This window comes from Lycorma delicatula, chromosome 2 (assembly GCF_047948215.1).
Source record: "Lycorma delicatula isolate Av1 chromosome 2, ASM4794821v1, whole genome shotgun sequence".
NCBI classification, from domain to species: Eukaryota; Metazoa; Arthropoda; class Insecta; order Hemiptera; family Fulgoridae; genus Lycorma; species Lycorma delicatula.
In genome coordinates this window covers 118,128,537-118,150,819 of record NC_134456.1, presented here as the reverse complement: position 1 = coordinate 118,150,819, position 22,283 = coordinate 118,128,537, and the positions used below count along the sequence as shown (strand labels likewise).

At 35.0% G+C, this 22,283-nt stretch overlaps 1 long non-coding RNA gene across 1 annotated transcript; it reads right to left on the bottom strand.

Moving 5' to 3' along the window:
- Window positions 1–1,984: 1,984 nt before the first annotated feature.
- Window positions 1,985–9,083, bottom strand: LOC142319177 (uncharacterized). The gene is made up of 2 exons (XR_012755125.1): window positions 8,933–9,083; window positions 1,985–2,417 (listed from the first exon to the last, which is right to left on the bottom strand). It is a non-coding gene; the product is annotated as an uncharacterized LOC142319177 (long non-coding RNA).
- Between the last annotated feature and the right edge of the window lie 13,200 nt (window positions 9,084–22,283).

Genomic DNA, 22,283 nt, shown 5'->3' with positions numbered 1-22,283 from the left:
GTACTTGTATTGTTTACAATATTAAATTTGTGATGATAATAATAATAAGAATGATGTACTTTTATCTTGTCATTCTCCCTTTTCACTTACTTTCAATTAAGAACTGATATTACCTCAATAAATAACAAAATATTTAGAATGAACATAAAGTTTTTCAAAGTCATAAAAATAGATATTATGACCAACACAATTATTAATATAAATCATGACTGTTGCGCGAGTATCTGCTACGATTATACGAGACCAATATAACCACCTACAAACATGAGTATGACGTGCCGGCCACCGTGGCGCGAGTGGTAGCATCTAGGCCTTTCATCCGGAGGTCCCGGGTTTGAATCCAAGTCAAGCATGGAATTTTCACACACGCAACAAATCATTCATCTTATCATCTGAAGCAATGCCTAACGATGGTCCCGGGTGTTAAAAAACAAAATATATAACGTGTGCGTAAGATGTTCAAAACTAAAGTTGGCCACTCAAAAAACCAGCTATACGAAACAGCTTAAATGAAAGAAAACTGACTTCCTGTAAAATTATCCATATTGAGATTTAAGATTACAGAAACATAAGTAGTCAAGACAAGAATCATTACTGGTTTATCAATTATTATTTTAAATTATTGATAAAAATTTTATATATATATATATATATATGTATGTATATATATGTATGTATATATGTATATATATATATATGTATGTATATATATGTATGTATATATGTATATATATATATATATATATATATATATATATATATATATATATATATATACATAAGGTACATTTAATAACAAAGATTTTTTTAACAGTAATAACAATACATATTGTAGAAAATGTCTAGTAGGAAAATGAGGAATGTGATTCTCACCAAAAATACGTAAAAAGGATATTACATAAAAAAATTGACTAAAAATTATACTTATGTATTTAATAAAGAAAAAAAAACATTTAAAATGCCAAAATAAAAGAGAGAAAAAAAGGATGCCCTGTAATGAATAACCACAGCCAAAATAGTGCCTCACACATTAAATAAAAGTGACAATAATTTAAGTTATTTTATTATTAACCATAGAATAAGGAAAAAATTACACTTATATTTTACAAATAAATCATAAGTGAAAATAGACCTAAACACATTGTTTTATTCCCTAATTAGAAAACATAGCAAATTTAATTACAAAACTTAGCAAGCCGAACATGGGCTCAAAAATAATTAATATAAAACTCAGCTACTAAAGAAATAACATTAAATTATTTATTAACAGAATTACGTAAATTTTTTTATATACCTTTACAAGCACGTTAGAAATTTAAAATTCTTTCTTTTAGAGGTCATCGCTTGTCAACGTCATATTAATATCACTCAGATTGCGAAATATGAATTAGTTAGACATCGTAACGATTTGAGGGTTCGTGTAGTAAAATTTATAACCAACAAAATTCCATTTCCATATCCCACGCACAAGCTTCATGCTTTTGTGGCGATATCATCGTGCCAAAAAAAGAGATTTCAGTCATCGCATATTATCCATGCGAATGCATGCAGTTTACGTGACTTATTTAATTTCACTAAATTCTCTAACATACGAATTTTTCTCTTAGAAATAATAAAACATAAATTATTTTTTTATAAAAACGAGTGAATATTTCTGTAAATTCTAATAAGATTTAAAAAAATAGAAATCTAATACAGTACATTAGATACAATATGCTACATGTTAAAATCTAATATTATTAAAATTATAATTTTTAATGTTGAGTAAATTTTTTATTAAAAACAAATATAATAATAACGAATTATTCATTAAAACTTTGTTCAGTTTTTCATTTTTCTGATATTATTAAACATTAATTATTTCATATTTGAGAATCGCATTGTTATTTGGGAGGTGAACTCGACTCGCAGGAAATGCAAAACGCACGAAAAAAATATCTCGAACTAATCATGATAAAAAATGATAATGAATACGAAAATAATGTAACATATATTGCTGAAACATTTAATAAGACTATAATATCAATTTAGTTATAAATACTACATTTTACTTTATAGAAATAATAATTCCAATAATTAAATAAAAATAAATTATAATATTCAGACATCTTTCTTTCTTTATTATTTGTTTTAAATAAAAATTCTTTTAAACCCTTTTATTGTACAAGTTATCCAAATTGTTTTCGGCAATTTCCATTATAATCCTCCAAATAACCAGGAGAGCATTTTTCCCTTTCTTCAGCTATAAATATTGAAAGAGGTGTTGTAGTGATATTAGTGTCATTTGGCGGCGAAAAATTAATGTTCGGTAGTGACAAACTTTCATCATACTCATCATCTACGTCTACGGCCCAAACATGCACCATAATTATTGCAGAAACCAAAATGAATGTAACACTGGTTTTACGCATCTTTGCCTGTAGAAAATCAGTACAATATTATATTACTTATTAAAATAAATGTAATATTTTAAAATTAAAATTTATGATATTAAGTCCTTGATAAAAATAGTGAACAAAATTATTTTATCAATGTTGTTCTCTAAGATAGCACTAAAAAAATGCTATTTATATTTAATATTATTTTTTTTATTTATTTATTTTTTTTTAAGATTTAGGGTCATAGACTGCTATAGTCAATAACCCCTCTACAACAATAAAGGAAAATATGCTCTTCCCTCCCAGTAAAACCTCTAGCAACATAGTCAATAAACAAAATATCTTTTCCTCCCTAGAGGACATAGTCTTGTCAAAAAGAGCATCTAAAAAGACTTGTCATTGGTTATTGAAAACCCTGAAAACACAACATAGTAAGGGTGTAAAAGCCCTTGTCATTTTAAAATCTTTCTTGCCATTTCTAACGAAATTTAATCAAAACTCTGAAAGCAAAAACTTCTCTGTGATGAAAATTAAAACACACATTAAAAAATCTATTAAACGAAGTATATGACAAGGATGTAAATGGCCCTTGCCATTTAACATCACACACAAAACACTTACTTTAAAACCACAAAAATACGTATCAACAAAAAATTAAAAATACATTTAATTAAAAAATTCTCGATTGAGATATTTCATGTTTTTTCTTGTTTAAAGTTATCGCCATGGTTTCCCTTTAGGCCATTCTTTTTTCTTGTTCTTCTCCATTTTCCTGAAGGCCTCGTTTTCAAATTCTGCGGTTTCTTATACATCCGAGATAGATCCTTCACTTCCTCTGGTCGAAAACGCTGAGGATTTCATTTTGCGGGCATCAGATGACACCGGCTCCATTGGCACAGCCAGAAGCACATCACAGTCGAGACTGGATGTACTCACTGTAAGAATGTGTAGGGCGGCCGAGTGTCTCTCCCCCTTCAGCTAAAGGTCTCTGTGATTTCGGAGGCTCCATTGTAGTTTTAAATAAATCTACTTTTCTAAGATTTGTATTTCCGGATTCGCGGGTCCCTGAGTCGGGATTTGTTCAATCTAAACTTTAGTTTCAGGTTCCTTGATTTTTGTTAGGACTTGCGATGCCTTTGAATTAGTCAAAGGCTCATTTTTCGGTGAAGTAAGACTTGTTTTGGCAGGTCTGTTTTGTTTTAGAAGACTTTGAACTGCTGTCCCTAAATGCTCGGTTCTTTAATTTCTGATCAATTATTCTTCCTAACAATGTTGTTAAGACTGTGCCAGTTCTGTTACCACGTCCTTAGGTTACGGAGCAGCAACCTGGGCATAAATCGTGGCCTTTGGCGTTCTGCTATACACGATTTTCCAAGCTTCAAAGTAAATGATCTTTTAAACGGTGTTTACTTCCTGAATAGTAATTTATTCCTTATATTTTGGGTGGTGTATGGGTTGCATGGAGGGATAGCACCTTTCCTATGCATGACGACCACCTCTCATGATGGTCATGCAAGACTGGTTCCCATATACAGCCAACTCTCACTTTTGACTCCAAGAAGGCAAAAGGATTGTAGCCGGCCACACCCTGGTAAAATATGTTGTTCCATGGGCTAAAAATAGTGAGGGTTTCCAGTGATTGCTATTTGCTCACTGGTAAGGCAGCGTCTGTTCCAGGTTAGGGGCGGCTGCGAAAGGATACTGTTCCCCCTGTTAGGAGCGTCCTATTAATATGGTTGGGCAACCATACGCCTAGGTGGAAAGCAACAGAAAACTATCACCTTATCCTATTCCCCAGGAACACACATGATGGTCCACAATGTTGAAGAATCCAGAGTCAAAGCTTCCTTCATCGGTTCTCCGGGAGGGGAAAACATCAAGGTCACATTTAAATAAAATTAGAATTAGAACGTAGAATATTTTGTTGTTACTTAGCACAGGAAATCTAGAGAATGCAGAAAAAGAAATGTAAGAATAGGTTGAATGTGCTGGGTTTTTAGTGGGGTGAGGTGGGTTGGAAGGACGAAGTTACAGAGTAGGGGTTATAAAATATTTTATTCAAGTGGAGAAAGGAGTGGTGAATATGGAGTGGGAATTTTGTTGAACCCACAGATGAATCAGTGTAGAAAGAGTAATATATGTTGAAGAACGAAATTGTTGTTGAGATTGAGGATAAATGAAAAGATGTAGTGGTAATACAAGTGTATATGACAACACGCTAACACCAAGATGAGGAGCTTGAAGAATGTTATAATAAGATTTAGGTACTGTCAGATGGGTTAAGGAGAGGAGCTTGCATTATAGTGATAGGAGATTAGAATGCCGATGTAGGGGAATGATCAAAGGGAAATGTGGGAGGCGTTGGGTTAGTTATAAGAAATGCAAGAGGGACAAGATTGGTGGATTTCTGTAAGGAACACTCTTTGGTAATTGATAATACGCTATTCCAAGACCATAATAGACGCCGATACTCAAAGACATCAAGAATAAATGGAGAGAGGTACATGATAGATTACTTTATGATAGAAAATGGGTATAGAAATTGTTTAAAAAATTCAAAAGCGTATCCAGGTGCAGATATAGATTCGGACCATAATCTTGTGGTGGGAGAGTTACGGATGATGATGAAGAGAGTGAACAAAGGAAAAATAGCAGAGAGTTTAAATAGGGCGGTACTGAAAGATGGAGACAAAAGGGAGAGGCCAAAGGATAATTATTTGGTAAATAGAGAGTGAAGGGAAGAGATCCAAACACACAGATCCAAACATGAGATGGATATATATGAAGGAGGATCTAAAAAATGCCATCAAATAAGCTGGGGGTAAAAAGCAGACTAGGAAGATAAAGAAAGAATGGGTTACAGAGGTGATGCTGGATAAAATGAGTGGATAAGAAGGATAAGAAGATGAACAGGAAACTAAATAATGAATTAAGAAGAGAGACGGAAATGGCGCGGGAAACATGGTTGATGGAGTGGTGTGAAGATATTCAGAAATTGGAGAGGATAGGAAAATTTGAAGAGATGTATAGAGTATTTATGGAACTGGTATTTAACAAGGTATAAAGTAAAAGTAGAATGGAAATAGTGAAAGAAGATTGGGAGGTGGTTAATGGGAAGAACGAGGTTCTAAGTAGATGGAAACGACATGTGGAAGGACTTTACAAAGTAGATAAAAGACCAGAAATCCTAGAAATTGAGATCAATCAGAAGTGTGTGAGGAGGAGAAAGTTATGGACATTATGCTGGGAGAGGTAAAAGCCTTAAAGGAAATGAAGAACAGAAAAGCATGTGGAGTCGATGAAGTACCAGCTGAGCTATGCAAAGGTTAAGGGAAAGGGGAAATAGAGATATCACAAGCCTGTGTAATTTTATATATGCGTGTGGCGATTGACTGCAAGATTTTGTGACTACTATCATGGTCCGAATAGAAAAGAAGAACACATTGAAGTGTGAGGAATATAGGACCAGTAGCCTTATATCGCATGCAGCTAAGATACTATTAGAATGTTGAATGGGAGACTTTATTGAAGACTAGAGAGATCAATTGGGGAAGAGTAGTTTCGGTTTAGAAGGGGGAAGGGAACAAGGGATGCAATAGAGTTAATAAAATTTGACAAATGGAATGGAATATATTGCTGAGAATCTTATAGAAAAAGGAGTCGCTTGGAGGGAAAAGAGATTAATAAGAATTCTGTACTTGTCAGAGAAGGTAAAAATACAGATTGAGAATGAGGTATCGGAGGAAAGCAGACTTGGGAGAGGGGTGCGGCAAGGATGTTTCGTGTCAACGACTATTTAAAAGTTACCTGGAAACGATAATTGAAAAGATTCTAACTGTAATAAGGGTGTAAATATTGGAGGAAGGAGAATAGAGTGCGTTAGGTTCACTGATGACATGGCAGTATTGGCAAATAGTGAGTACATGATGAATGAAATGTTGAGAAGAATAAACCAAACCAGTGAGGAGTATGGGATGAAGATAAATACAAAGAAGACAAAAAGCATGATAATTAGCAAATCAAAAAAAAGGGCAACAATTAGGATTGGAGGAAATAAAGTTGGGCCAATGGTATCCTTCAAGTACCTATGGTGCATTAATAAAGAAGATATAAAGTGTGATCAGGAAGTTAAAGTACGAATTGCTAGGGCAAAGGAAGTATTCAGCAAAATGAGGAGAATGCTTTGTAGCAAACTAGATCTGCGACTAAGGAAAAAACTTGCAAAAAGTTTTGTGTGGAAAGTGGCCCTTTATGGGGCAGAGACATGGACTACTACGAAGGGAGAGAAGAGAAGATTGGAGGCCTTTGAAATGTGGGGTTGGTGGAGAATGAAAAAAATCAGCAGGACGTAGAGAGTTCGGAATGAGGAGGTGCTTCGTAGAGTTGGAGAAGCGAGGACGATTATTGAAATAATAAAAAGAAGAAAATGCAGTCGGTTGGGACATTGGCTGAGACGTGATTGCCTGTTGGTGACGGCATTGGGAGGATTTGTTACGGGGAGGAAAGCAAGAGGTCGGAGACGAATGAAAATGGTAGACAATATAAAAAGGGAAGAGGTTTCAACAAATAATTCCGTCACAGTCTTCCTTGTATTTTTTACCGGTCCTCCAGCTGCTTCAGTGATACCATGAACTATCACGAAGGAGTTGATCTGATCTTGGGACTGGGATGGGCATTCCCCGTTCGCACTCCACCCAACATCAGCAAACAGATCACAGTCATGTAATAATAACATACAGTCAAAGTGAATACTCCTGTGACATGCTAGAAAATAAAGGAAACCCACAATAATGAGGGACGTCCTTGTTGCCTCTTTAAATGGGTAATTATAGTGCATAAACACCACCTCTCAAAAACACCTCTCAAAAAACACGGAAAAGTAATAAAAAGTTTGGCTGTGTGGTGTTGCCACATCAATCTTACAATACTGATCTAGCACCGTCAGTTTTTTTTGTTCAATCTTATGAAAGAAGTTTTTCGTGGCAGCAGGATCACTAACAATGAACAGGCCAAGAATGCAGCTCACGAATGAGTAAGAACTTAGGTGAATAATTATTTACCACTGCAATAAAAATACTCGAAGAAGGATAAGACAAATGCTAGAATTTAGCCGAAGATAATAATTTTGCGTTAATTTCATTATCATTGAATAATTAATCATTTTTCTACAGTCATTTGTCTCTTTAATAATTGAACATCCCTTATACATTCCATATTTATTTATTTCAAGGCAACATGCTTATGCTTATTTACAGTCACTTTATGATAGCTATGAAAATGTTATACCTGACCGGAATTGGAATCCGGGACCTCCGGCTAAAGGATGAGACGCAACCACTCTGGTACGGAGATCATTTGTTATTGCTAAAGGATATTCGGAAGTAGTTTCACATAATATTTTGATAATCAAATGAAAATTTGTAGGAAATTGATTGTATGTTAAGAAAATTACTTTATTTTTTTATTAAAACGGTAATTTAATTAATATTTCATATATCTTATAAATTAATAGACTTACAGAAAAACTTCCCAGAACTTAAACGATTAAAAATAATTTTTTGACTATAAGTTTATTATTTAATGTTATTAACCGAAGATAAAATTAATTTTTTTGCATATCTAAGAAGATGTAGAAGCCTTATTTTGCTCACCTCCAAAAGAGGCAGAATTACCTTAGAAACCTAGTTCACAGTTAAATTGGTGGTTTATTTTAAATGACGAAATGTTAAATTGAAATCATGTAACTACCGTTACAATATTCGTTAATATATTCGTGCAACTTTCTATTTTATTTTAATCTCTACGAGTAAATATACGGGTGTATTTATATATATATACGGTTGTGAACTTTCTGTGTGTTTGTTTTCTACCATGGGTACGTGTTTGTATGTATGTTATCAAATTATACTGCTGTAATTACAACTTTTCAAATATTTTCTATTAAACTATATAGAAAACTTTGAAATTACATAATTTTGGAGAAACCCATATTGAGTTTTTCTATTGAAGTATTAAAGCTGTATATTTTCAATACTGTTAAATTGTTTATATTATTTTAATTATTATTTAATCAATAAATAGATTGTCTGTTTTAATATTACAAAATATCTGCAGTTATTAAATAACTGCAGATTCCGTAACTGTTTCGTTCAATTTTTATGTTATATCTAACATTATATGATGTTAGATAATGCTTTGCGTTAGATCATTTTATTAATTGTAGATAAATGTTTGTAAATCAGACCATATTAGCAACAAGTTTATTTGCATTAGACATAATCCTAAAGCAAATAAATTATTAAAAATTAATCTAAGTTACCAGTTAATTAGTTTAAAACAACAAAATTGCTCTGTCATTGCCCAATTAATGTTTTATAAAAATCCTTAATAACATTTTCCATATAATAAAGTAATATTAATTAATCAGTAGATTTTTCTAATTTATTAAATAACATAAGAGAAAATTTTTAAAAATAAGACAAAAATACTAAAAATATTACAGTATAAAATACTACAAATAAATAAATGTTCATTGACAAATAATAGTGACTTACTTTTTTATAAAATGCTTACTTGAAACTGAAATGTTGCTTGCTGTTCATTCAATAACAGAATGCACCACGGCTAATAAAATATAGCTTTACAACTGTGCATTACTGAGGTGAGAATAAAACAGTAATTTCCTTCTCCCTCCACCAAACTGCTTTAGACAGGAACTTGTACCAGCAAATTATCTTCAAATATTCCTTTTGTAACATCGCTAATAATAATTAAATCAACCTTTCACAATTACGTACCGAATTTTGAATCATTAAAATGCAAAAAAAAATTAATTTATGTAAATAACTGTATATTGCATCATCTGTTTTTTTTTCCAACAGGGAAAAAATATTTAAATGAATATTTGTAAACCAATCTAACCTATAGTCAATATATTTGTAAAGAATTTTTGTACTCATGCCTTCCTTTTCAAAAGGAAGGCATGAGTACTAAATATAAGATAGGTGATATCCGCAAAGATGAGCAATCAATATTAGGAGCAAGCAATGCTTAGGAAGCAGGACCCTTCCTAAGGGTAGAGATGAGGATGGCCACCTACAGTGTAGGCCACTTAGCCTTATAAACACCTTGGGAAAGGTGCTTGAGAAATTAATATCAGCCAGAATAGTTAAGGAGATTAATGAAGGTTTGGGTATCAGCTCTAAGCAATATGGTTTCTGTAAAGGGCGTTCTACCATACAAGCGGCAGCAAAAGTAATGGACTGGGCCAATACTGTGAAACAAGGGACATGGAGAACGAGACGCATCCCCCTCCTTATCTCACTCGATGTTAGGAATGCATTCGGCACTATCAGGTGGAAGTACATAAACAGAGCAATACTGGATAGATGTATTAGTCGATATTTGAGGAGACAGATTGGGGAGTATCTCTCGGAGCGAGTCTGTAGGATTAATGCCCAAGTGGGACCTATTGAGTTCGAATTGTATGGTGGGGTCCCACAGGAATCTTTCCTTGGGCCATCATTATGGGTTCTTACGTTCGACGGCATCTTGCAGTTAAACTACCCAAGAGGCGCTGAAGTAATAGCAATACGATCTAGCAGTGTTAGTGCAGGGTAAAACTACTCAGGAGGTGCAGGAAATAGCTAATACTACTTTGCAAAGAATAGAGGACCGGCTACACTCTAGAGATCTGGAGTTATCAGTCCAGAAGAGTAAGTTTATCGCTTTAACCGGCAGGAGAGTATTGGAACCGCTTAATATAAATATAAACGGACACGCGATTGGGGAGGTGCAATCCCTTAAATATTTAGGCATCACATTTCAGAAAAATGGATGTTTTACGGAGCACATAAATAATGTATGCGAAAAGGCTGAGGGCATGATCAAAATCTTAAATGTGGTCATGTCCTCACAGCAAGCATCAAGGGCCTGTAAGAGAAAAGTGATAGCCACAGCTGTGACGTCGGCACTCCTGTACGTTGTGCCGGTTTGGTGACCTTCGATAGAATACAAGAGGAATTACAAAAAAATGGCTAGTACACATAGAAGGATGCTAATAGGCGTGGTCTCGGCGTACAGAACGGTGTCGTACGAGGCGTTATGCGTGCTCTCCGGTACACCTCCAATTGACCTGATGGCCAAATATAGAGTAAACAGAAATAACGGACTATCAGAGCAAGATGGCAGAAGCAGACTTTTGAATAGTTGGAAAGACAGATGGAGTCAGGATGGACCGACAAGCAGAACTAAAGAGCTGATACCAGATCTACAATCATGGCTCAGCAGGAGACACGGGGATATGGATTATCACATGACGCAATATTATACAGGCCATGGCAATTTTAACAATTACCTATACAGGATAGACAAAAGGCAGGAGCCGGCCTGTATGTACTGCGGACGCGATGATGATGCGGAACACACGTTCATAGATTGTAATAGATGGGATCAATACAGAACGGATTCTGGTTTTGTTGAAAAAACCACTGGAGGGATAACCACGTTCATGTTACAAAGCATTGATAAATGGAATGAAGTAACAGGCTACATTAAAAGAATCTTAAAGACTAAGGATGAAGATGAAAGACTGCAGGGCTAATAGTGTAGAATAGAGACAGCCCCAGCGGTGAGAGTCGGCATGCTGAGGTGTGCCGATTTCAGTGATCCGCTGGGGACTCCAAGGGAGCGTAGGTAAAAATAAAAATAAAAGAAATGCTATGACACACGTTGCGATAGATCAAGGTATGACGTGAGGTCATCAATTTCAGTAAAAAATCTCAAAAGAGCGCCCGGCGGGCCGACCTGCCATGCCGGATATTAAGCCGGTAGGCGGGGGAGGCCCGTTAGAGTATAACGGGGACACTCCCCTAGGTTGTGAAATACCAATCAGTCGATCTGACCCACGGGAGGAGGGGTCAGATCCTGACCCCTCCTCCCGTGGTCCTCCTAGTTGATTTGTTAACTCTCCCATGCTTCCTGGCAATGGTTCCTTTTCTTCTGAAAACTTAGGTCTAGGCCTTTTTTCTTCTTAAATCCCGCTTTCTTAGATTCGTCCGTTGGGGCCGCCGAAGCAGATGGCGTCGTAATCTCCATGCTGGGAAGAGATCTTCTTCTCTCCATCCTCTCAAAAAAATTTTCTCACAATAAAAACATCAAAAACTTGCAGAGTCAAATTCCAAGCGTTTTTATACCCCTACACGGTACTTTTAAAAAGTGTTGGTTGGAGAGGGAGGGGGTCAGGGAATACCAAAATGCATCGACCCATATCTGAGATCGAAATTTTGGTAGGGGAATGGGGGTCAGAGGTCGCGATCGATGAAGATTCGGGGGGAATGGATATGTTCAAGAGATATGATGAATAAGTAATTCCCCCTTATAACTAGCCGAGCACTTATTATTTGTCTAAAACAAAAGTATTACGGATTAACTCAAACAGTCTATAAACAGCTGATGGCTATTTAGCCGGCAACAGTGTCCCGCCTAAACTGGCGGACCGTAGTAACCTAAAACAAGTACCGGTCCACGTGCTTCCAAACACACAAAAGAAAAACACTATAACTTTCTTATTATACTAAAGAAAATTATACGAACATGTACAAACCTTCAAAATTATTCGAAAAACAGTATTCACTCACCGTATTCACTCACCAGTATTCAAAAAGAAAAGTGTGTGTTATAGATAACACACACACACCTCGAACTTTGTTCACCTTCCGGGGGGACTGATACAGTGCACGGTTCTCAACGTTCACAGCTACTAGACAACCGAGGTTTTGACTTAGCAAAGATAGTAATAACAACATGGAGATAAAATATTAACTAAATAGTATTCCTGTATTATAGTTTTACATTTAGTAGTTGCAGTTAGTAAACTGTTCACGAACAAAATACAAAAAAAGAGTAAAAGTAAAATATAGTGGCATATTTTACTGTAGTGAATGTAGAAAAGTATAAAGTAAAAAAGTTTTAACGAACCATAGTAGATAAAGAATTTAACTAGACCGCATTGTGCACAGTAAATTTTATTGCGCCGTATATATTTTGTAAAAATTAAAATAAGATGGATCAAAATATATTCTCATTTTGCACACATGGTTTGCAAAGAACGCTAATTGATAAATTAGTGTAGCAGGAAATGAATAAAACTGATTGGAGGTATTTTTCTCTTTATCAGTTTCTTCTAAGAAACGGCTTCTTCTCCATCCTGCACAAATCACAGTATCAAATTAAACAAGGAAAATAAAAGCAGAGTAAACTTTTATTATTACGGAAGTTATGATGTATTTCTCTCTTCTTTGCCGAATTCTTAAAAAAACGGTTCCCCCTCACCTAATAAAAATCAGAGCATACAATGAAACAAGAAAAATAAACAGAATCAAAAATTGAGTATTTCAGAAATCTTGAAGAAATTCCTAGTTAGTTAATGCATAATAATTGCAGTTCTTTAAATATTTAAAGAAATTAAATGAAGTTTAGTATCAAATAACTAATATTTGTTATATTTTCAATGCGAATGAAGGTTTTCAGTTTATTTGCCATTTTGGAAGTAACAATAATTTCCGACAATTTTTTTTAATTCAGTTAACCCCGGTGCATTTAATCTCAGCAGCTGAGCATGAAACGTTGTCAAATGAATTTATACATTATCGTTAATTCGACATCATAAAAAAAACAAAAAAATTTTGGTGGTATGTAGTGAGTTTTATATGAATACTAAAGAAACGGTTCTGAATAATCTCAATAAATAAACTAGGAAATGTAATACACTATAATAAAAATTTTATACCTTGCTATATTATTATATTCATCAATATACGATGAAATCAATAACATATATATTAGGAGACAATCAGTACATATGTTAGGAGAGATAATCATACGGTTGTGTTACATGAAATGTGTTAAACTTTCTTAATAATAACAATAATATTACAGTATTACTAACTTATTGCAGACGGTTAATATTATTACCTATTACAGGATTATTAACGAAAGTGGGAGGAGTAAAATTATTTCTATCGTCTTCTTCGCTGAGCCAAATATGCTGTTATCTTATTAGAAGACTAATTCCATCAAAATTCAGGTAATTTTCAATTCTTAAAAATGATATTTCAATCCGTTTACATTAGGGCATTTTGCTTTGTTAGATATTAGAGTGTTTTATATTACGAAAATCATTATTCTAAGAAAAAGTAACCAACTAGTTCAACTCGATTTCTTTATGTGCTTCACACCATCAGATATATGGATGGAGATGGTATAAAGTGTAAAATATGTTACATATTTTTCAGAAATACATTAATTACATAGTAAATTTTACTTTTTTTAAATTAAAAATTTAATCTGGCATTCCCCATCAAGATACTCACACTACAGTTTAATGAAATCTTTTGCAACTTATGAAAATGGATTAGTATAATCAGTGTAAATAGTAAATAAATCATAATTTCATAACTTGTCTTTAATATTCAGTACAATCTGTAGGTAACAGCATTATCATTTTGTAACTACTGAAAAAATTAATTCCTTCAATAATTAATTGACTTTTATCGTCTTCATCAAATTTTAAAATGATAGCATTTCTAACATTGAATAATTTAAATGAAAATTAGAGTTTTAGACAAGGCAAATTTTCTTTTATATTTATTTTAAAGTATACTCAGGTACAGGAAATGTAATCATAAAAAAGGATATAGGCGACCTGACATTAGATATCAGTCAGCCCGCAATAAGCATTGTCATCATCAAGAGAAACAAAACATCATGTACCATGCTTATAAGTTAAAATGAGCAGTGAAGTAGTTTTCCCTTTTGCCTTCTTCACTGACCCCTTTCTGTGGTTCATCAGCATGTTACCACTGAAAAGAAAATTTCGACAAACAGTGTAAAGATATAAATGAACGAAAGAAAATGTATCATTTGTATCAAATTGAACCATTGGATGTATAAGTAAAAGAGATTGTTATAAATAAAATTAAAAATTAATGTTATTGAAGTATCAGAAGATCGAAATTTAAAGCACAGTTAATTAAATAATTCAATTCATATTCAATTCAATACATATACATATTCATATATTGTATTCAATACAGATCCTTGACCTGAAAATGATTGCAATAAAGTCAAAGAGACGAGAGAAGGATATTGCATAAAATAAATAGACTAAAAATTATACTTATAATAAATGTATTTAATAAAGAAAAACAAAAAAAAAACCATTAATAATGAAAAAATGGAAGAGAAAAACAAGATGTTCTATAATAAATAACCACAGAAAAATTAGTGGATTACTCATTAAATAAAAATGATGATAATTTAAATATTTTATTATTATACATAGAATAAGTAAAAATTTACACTTAAATTAAATCATAAGAGAAAAAAGACCTAAAGACATTGTTTTATGACTTTATTAGAAAAATTAGCAACATTTTCTGTTACTTATCCTTTAACACCGATCATTTTCAGCAAACGCCATTTATGTCTCGTATTTGGCCCTTTCAATATCCTCATCATCATCTATGTCTAAGGCCAAAACATGCACCATAATTATTGCAGAGAACAAAATGAATGTAACACTGGTTTTACGCATCTTTACCTGTAGAAAAGCAGTAAAATATTATACTACTTATTAAAAAGTGTTGTGCCCAACACTTTTTAATCTGTACGTTAATGATATGTCTAGCGCGATCTCTAATTCACGTCTTTTGCAATACGCTGATGATAGTGTTTTAGCATTTGGACATAAGCGATTGGAAGAAGCAGAGTTTTTAATGCAAGAAGATTTTAATAATCTATTAAAGTGGCTTCATGACAAAGGCCTAATTATTAACGCTAAAAAAACTGCTGTTTTACATGTAAGATCTCCTTATCTTCGATCCTAAAGACCGATAAAAATTATTTGTCATACATGTGACTGTATAAAAAATTACCACATAAACTGTAATTGTGAACATCTCCAGAATGCTGACAAATACAAATATTTGGGTGTACATTTTGACTGTTTTTTTAGATGGGATCGCCATATAAAACATATATGTAAAAATTTAAGAGTGGTTGCTATGAAATTCCACCACATCTCACCCCTATTACCAAATCACTGTAAACGCTTACTCTATTCATCCTTGTTTGAATCTGTTATTCGATACGGCTTGACAGCATGGGGATCAACCGCAGATTATCTCATAAATAAAATAAATTTAATACAAAATGGGTTCCTCAGATATTGCTCTTTATGATTCTGATAACAATTATGACACTAATTTAAATAATCTTACAAGGTTTCTGTCAGCTAGAGGTCTATTTAAATTCTTAATTATTTTTAAGAACTTTTACAACAGTGAATACAGGGTAAATGTAGAAAGTGGATACAATTTGAGAGCAATGAGCTTTATCACAGATAGATATAATAATACTTACGGTAAACGATTAAAGAAGTACGTTGCTCCTGCATTACTTAATTCTTTACCGAATCACCTCAATAATGTAAAAATGAAAAAAAATGATTTAAAAAAAACTTCTCATTGAGTGGGCATTAACTATAACGTAATAGGTACTAACAGGATTCATTTTGGATTTATACTGGCAGTCCAGACAATTATAACATGATTATAGTTATTATTTTAATGTTGATAATTATTGTAAATCAATAAATAATGTATTGTTGAATGGTTAAAGCTTAGTTATTTATTTTCTTTATGTAATTGTTGCAACAAGATATTAATTGTGTAAATCGTTGTTGTTTCAAGTATAGTTTTGTTTCTTGAATATAGTTTTAGTTACTAAATCTAATACATCACAAATATTAAAGAAATAATTTGTTCATTAGTTTTTAAATATATAGTTTAATTTTGTTAAATTAATTTTTATAATTGTACTACTATTATAACTATTATAAAACTAATAATATCTTTAGTTGTTACATAAAATTGGTTATTGCATTAACCACTTAATAATGTAATAATAATTTTTTAGTATATCTGTCGACAGACTTAGGTCTGACGGATGATCATGTAAGTTTTAAATTGTAAGTAAATAAAATAAAATAAATAAATAAAGTAAAGGTAATATTTTTAAATTAAAATTTATCATATTAAATCCTTGATAGAAATAGAAGTGAACAAAATTACTTTATCAATGTTGCACTTTTGATAGCAATGCAAAAGTGCAACCAAAATAAAATATGCAAAATCCTCGTAGCAATAAAATTTTCTAAAAGTTTTTTTTCAAAAATGACCAAAGTGATAGATTTTTAAAATATTTATAGGAATTACTTAAATTTTGTTATACTATTCACTACTCTATAAATATAATATCGGTTGAACAAAACACTATACAGCTTATTTTTTATTATTATTATTATATAATATTATTATTATCCCACACTTTCACAGCTTTTACTTTTGCCGGTGACATTCCTTAAACTCAGAGAAATTTATACCAACGAGATTAGGGTTGCTATTGTTGACTAAGTGCCTTCCGGGCAACATGGCAGGTTATCACGCTCCTTTGCGTTAGCGCGTGGATCTTCTACTGGAAGAGTCTTCTTCTACTTTTCAGTTTATTACTATTATTATTATTGTTATTATTATTATTTGTACCAAGATTTTCCTACACAAAATAAATCTGATGACCCTGTTTCAACAACCATCAGATTATTGACGTTCCGATTATTTCACCTTCTGACGTATCTAGCGCTATAAATAATCTTAACGCTAAATCGGCTGTCGGCTTGGATCAGATTCTCGCGTTCGTTATCAAGGGTTTGAATAAGATTGTTTCTCCTATCCTGGCTTCCCTGTTTAGATGTTTCCTTCCTTATGTTACTCCCGTACCTAAGCCTGGTCTCTCTCCTCTAGATAATTTTAGACCTGTTTCTGTCCTCGGTACCTTTTCCAAAATCTTCGAGACGATTCTATTTGAACATGTTTATAACCACGTTCTTCCGATGATATTATCATTTCAGCATGAATTTATTAGAAGTCACTCATCAGCTTCTAATTTGGCCACATTTTTACAGGATTCTGTTAATGCAGTTGAGCGTAGGGGTCAAATGGATGTGATATATTTTGATTTTGCCAAAGTTTGTGACAAGATGCCTCATCACTTGTTGTAGTCAAAATCGATCATCTTAATGCTTGGCTGTCCTCTTTTCTTCATAACAGGCGTTTTTTGGTGCGTTTTGGCGGACAGATGTCTGAGGGATGATTCTTGGCTAAATCTGGAGTGCCCAAGGCTTGGGTCCCCTTCTCTTTATTATTTTTATAAATGATATCAGGGATTATTTGACATATAAATTTCAGATGTTTGCGGATGACATAAAGATATATTGTCAGATCAGGAATAGTATGGATCACCTGCTGCTACAATCGAATATTAACGAGTAGTTGGATGGCAAATCGCAAGTGCATGTCTTTAAATTTTTAGAAGACTAAACGTTTAACTTTATCTCGCAAGACGTCGAACTCCGTCTTCGGATATAGAGTTGGTGCACAAGTTATTTCTGCTGAAACATTCGTTTAGGATCTCGGGGTTTTATTTGATGCGAAATTATATTTTCAAGAGTACGTTGATCAGATTGTCAATAAAGCACGCTGTGGCCTTGGTCTTGTCCTTTGGATTTGTGGACGGTTTAATAATATTTCCACTCGTAATCTTTTATACAAATCTTTGGTGAGGAGTCGTTTGGAATACTCGACCGTAGTGTGAAACAGTGCACGTACTTTTGCCTCTGATCTGGTTGAGTGTGTTCAAAATAGATTCTTGAACTGGATCCGTTTTAAGTTTGGAGATTGTTTTGTCGGCGCTGGTAGAAAGGATATGTTGAGGCAATTAGACCTTTCGAGATTGTCCAATAAAAGAACGTACTTTGATTTGGTTTTCTTTTATAAAGTTTTACACTATAAACTTCTAACGCATTACTAAGTTGTCTTACGGAACCAGGCCAGGTCAGTGAGGTCTTTTAGACAGTTTGTGACCCGGAAGGTTCTACCGTGTCTCCGATTGAACGGTGTACTAGTGTTGCAGTGAAATTTTAGGATATAATAAGCTTTTAGGATGATGAGGAGATCTTTGAGAAGATTACTTACTAATCTTCTCAAATGTTCCTTCTCCTAGCCACTTTTTTCCATCTGGGGTTCTAAGGTTACACTAGGGGTGGTGGAGGCGAAACATGAGAATGAAATTAGAAAATTCTTAACCGTATTACTTAATATTAGTCGTAATTATAACTCTGGTAGTTATGTTCCTTTTTATGAATTTGTAATTATTGTTATTTTTAAAAGATTGTTATCTATAAATGGTTGTTATTTTTAAAATTAATTACAATTAATAATGGGTTCTGAATTTTGTATATTTTTATTTAAGAGGTTTTCGATTGTAAAAATGTAAATTGTTAAATGTGAAACTGTGTTATGCATATATGTTTATCTGTATTTTTGTGTGTTATACGAAGGAATTTTCTAGCTGTTCTATCACACAAACGAAATAAATATGTTTATTATTATTATCAATTGTGTATCTTGACTTGTCAAATGCCTTCTTGTCAAAGGCATTTGACAAGATTCCTTATTATTTACTCCTAAGGAAGCTGAAGAGTTATGGTTTTTCTCTGCTCTGGTTAGATGGATTGGAACATATCTGTGTCGTTCCGGTGTGAGGGACGACGCTGAGCACACCTTTTTCAAATGTGCTTGGTGGGCGGCAGATTAAAGGAGACTAGAAGCGGATCTCAGAGCACTGACTCCCAATAACGCGGTTGCAATGATAATCCGTAAACTGAGCAGCTGAGAGAGTGTAGCCCGATTTGTCGGCAGCATTCTCACGATCAGGGAGAGTGACCTGGATAGTCCTGAAAATAAGGTAAGCAAGCTTCTCAGGCTAGTATAGGAAACTCAACCGGAAGTAATGTGTTAAACGTTTCAGGGTTGATTCCTGTTAGTGAGGGGGTGGTTTTAGTCGGTAATCTGTTGATGGCGATTGGATAATACCATCAGTGGGAGCCCGACATTCCGTGCGTAAATGCATTTTCACCTCCCTCCCAAAAAAAAAAAATATTGTTATTATTTGAACTGTTGAACTGTGAATAATATTAACAATCATAATAATATTAATATTAATAATTCTGATTATCAAATCTCTGTATTCGATATTTTATATCTACTTTACCTAAATTTATTTATATTTTATGTCCAACACAGTTTTACAAAAGTTATATTCAATTCATCATATAGAAACTGATCAATTCTTTTAACTTTCTTGTGTAAGGTAAAGGAAATATTGTGTTAACGAAAATTTTCGCAAACACATGAGGGGTACGCTCTATGTCGTACTGGTGTTGGGATATTTCCAGCTTGGATGGAGTGTTGATGACGTTTTGGCGTTGTTGGTGCGGATTCTGAACTGTCTCCCACGCATCAGAGTGCTGGTTGCTCTGGACGCTATGCCAAGTCTTCCGCCTAGGGTACACCACGCACTGACTCCAGAGGCGGTGGTCTCGAAAAGCTCGTTAAAACCAGGAACCTCTACTTGCTTAATGAGAGAGAACAACCGCCGACTTTCTCTTCCGAACTGGGGGAAAGTTTCATCGAACTTGGTGACGAGTGATCTGCTTAGGTGAACAAGTAATTGGACTGTCTGGTACGAGGTCATTGTGAGTAATCATAGTTTTATAAACTATGAGATCGCTTATGGTGGCGGTCCAAGAACTCCAGATTCGGGTCGCTATAACCTAAGGGGCCTGGATCAGCACAGGCTGCGGCGCGAGTTTGCGACTGCTTTAAAGGGGTTGGAATGGCGCATGAAACACAAGGAGGAGGTGGAATTGATGGCTGAACAATTCAACCGGATCATCAAGACTGGCTGCGATAGGGTGCTAGGGCGGCCTCAGCCAATGAACCGATCCTTAGGTAGTGGCCAGTTCGCTGATCGGAGAGTGTCTGAAGCGTCATGACCGTTGTTTCCGGTGAGCCGTCTGTTAAAGGCAGACTGAAACCCAGGAAAAAGTGGTGGTCCTCTAATCTTAGCGTGCTGCGTGCAAGAGATAAGTCCATTAGGAGAAAATACCAGCGTCGCCCCTAATGGAGATTATCGTTAATGACGTGCACGCTTAGACTCTACGGATCTACCGGCGCGTCCGTAATGAGTACGTTCATGCCATCGAGAAAGCGAAACAAGTTTTGGCAAGACTCCATGGGTGAGTTACAGCGCAATCCCTGGCAGCTCGCGAAATCATGTAACCGGCCATACCCACTGCACGTGCTGTCCAGTGATCGATGCGGGCTTGGTGGTCGTGACCACACTTTAACATCTGTAACGATTTATCAGGCTTTTCTGCATACTTTGTTTCTAGATGCTCCGGATGGTGAAGAAGTCGGTGTTAGGGCGGGTGAGATACCATTTCCACGGGCTGTGGAACCTGTTGAAATAGACCAAGTGGTTTCCTGAATGGCATAGAGAAAGGCACCGGGGATTGACCAACTTGACTCTGATTTATTCTATCATCTGTTGCCTATCATAAGGAGCAGCTTGGCAGACTGTTCTCAGGGTTTCTAAACTGGGGCTCCTTTCCGACTTGTTAGAAGGTGGCTTTTGTGAGGGTGCTCTTAAAATGAGGAAGGGATCCGAAATAGGTCAGCAGTTATCGACCCATCAGCCTCTTGCCGGTAATCGGCAAGTTGCTCGAAAGGCTGTTTGTGGAGCAGCTCTGGAAAAGCATCGATATGAACTCTTACCTAATTGAGGCCAGTATGGCTTCATGAAAGGAGTTGGCACCGAGCATTGCATCTTAAATGCTCTTGCCAAGGTGGAAAGCGCCGACTGTAAATATGTTTTGGCAATTTTTATTCGCATAGAGGCAGCAATTCCTTCCTTGTGTTGGAGTTCTGTCCTCGATGAATTGGAACGCCGCAATGTTCCCGTAGCCCTGCAGGCCGTAGTACGTGACTACTTGTCTGATCGCACGGCTTTCTTTAAAAATGCGCACCTAGTTTTGGAAAAGTCCGTCACCAGGGAAAGTTTGCAGGACTCCATTCCCAGTCCCTTGCTATGAAACCAGGTTTTCGAAAGATTTTTGGGACTAACATTCTCGGATGGGTCACGGCCCAGGCTTTCGCCGATGACTGTCTCCTGTTAGTTTGTTGTAACTCACGACCGCAGCTAGAAGACCGACCGCAGGCGGCTTTGTCAACTGCAGAGGGCTGGATGGACATTCAGAATTAAAGGATTTCTGTACCCAAGACAAAACCTTTGTTTCTCTTTCAAAACCTTTGTACCCTTTGTTTCTCAAGGGTACAGACCAATTATCACACAGTCGTAACCCCCGTATTAAGTATAAAGGCTGAGTATTCAGCGGAGTGAAAGTTCATAAGTACCTAGGTGTTTTGTTTGATGAGAAGTTGCTGTTTAGCAACCACACTAGCCAAGTAACGGCGGATGCCGTCTCCGTGATGCACAAGCTTATGAGGATTATGTGAAAAGATTACAGATTCTCGGGCCGTCATTTGTACATGGGTGTACCAAAGTATCTTCGAAAGTATGACCTCTTACGCGGCGTCCGTTTGGGCGCATAGATAGGAAAGGTAGGAAACGCAAGCGAGTGGTGTATGGTACCACGCTTTTAGATTAGCTTTAGGAGTTAATTAGGTTACTGGTCGGTAAACTGTTTCGTGGCTCAGTAGCCGTTTGTGGCACAGACATTCGGTCTTCTGCTTTAGGACGATCGAATAAAGTGGTGGGGGGAGAAATGACAAGCAAACCAACCAATACGTACGTATCTCGCATAACTCAAAAATGATTAGCCGTAGGAATGTTGAAAGTTTGGATTTAGGACTTCTGTAACATCTAGTTGTGAACCTCTCCTTTTGCTTGCAATCGACTGAACCAAAAGTATGCAAAAAAACCCAA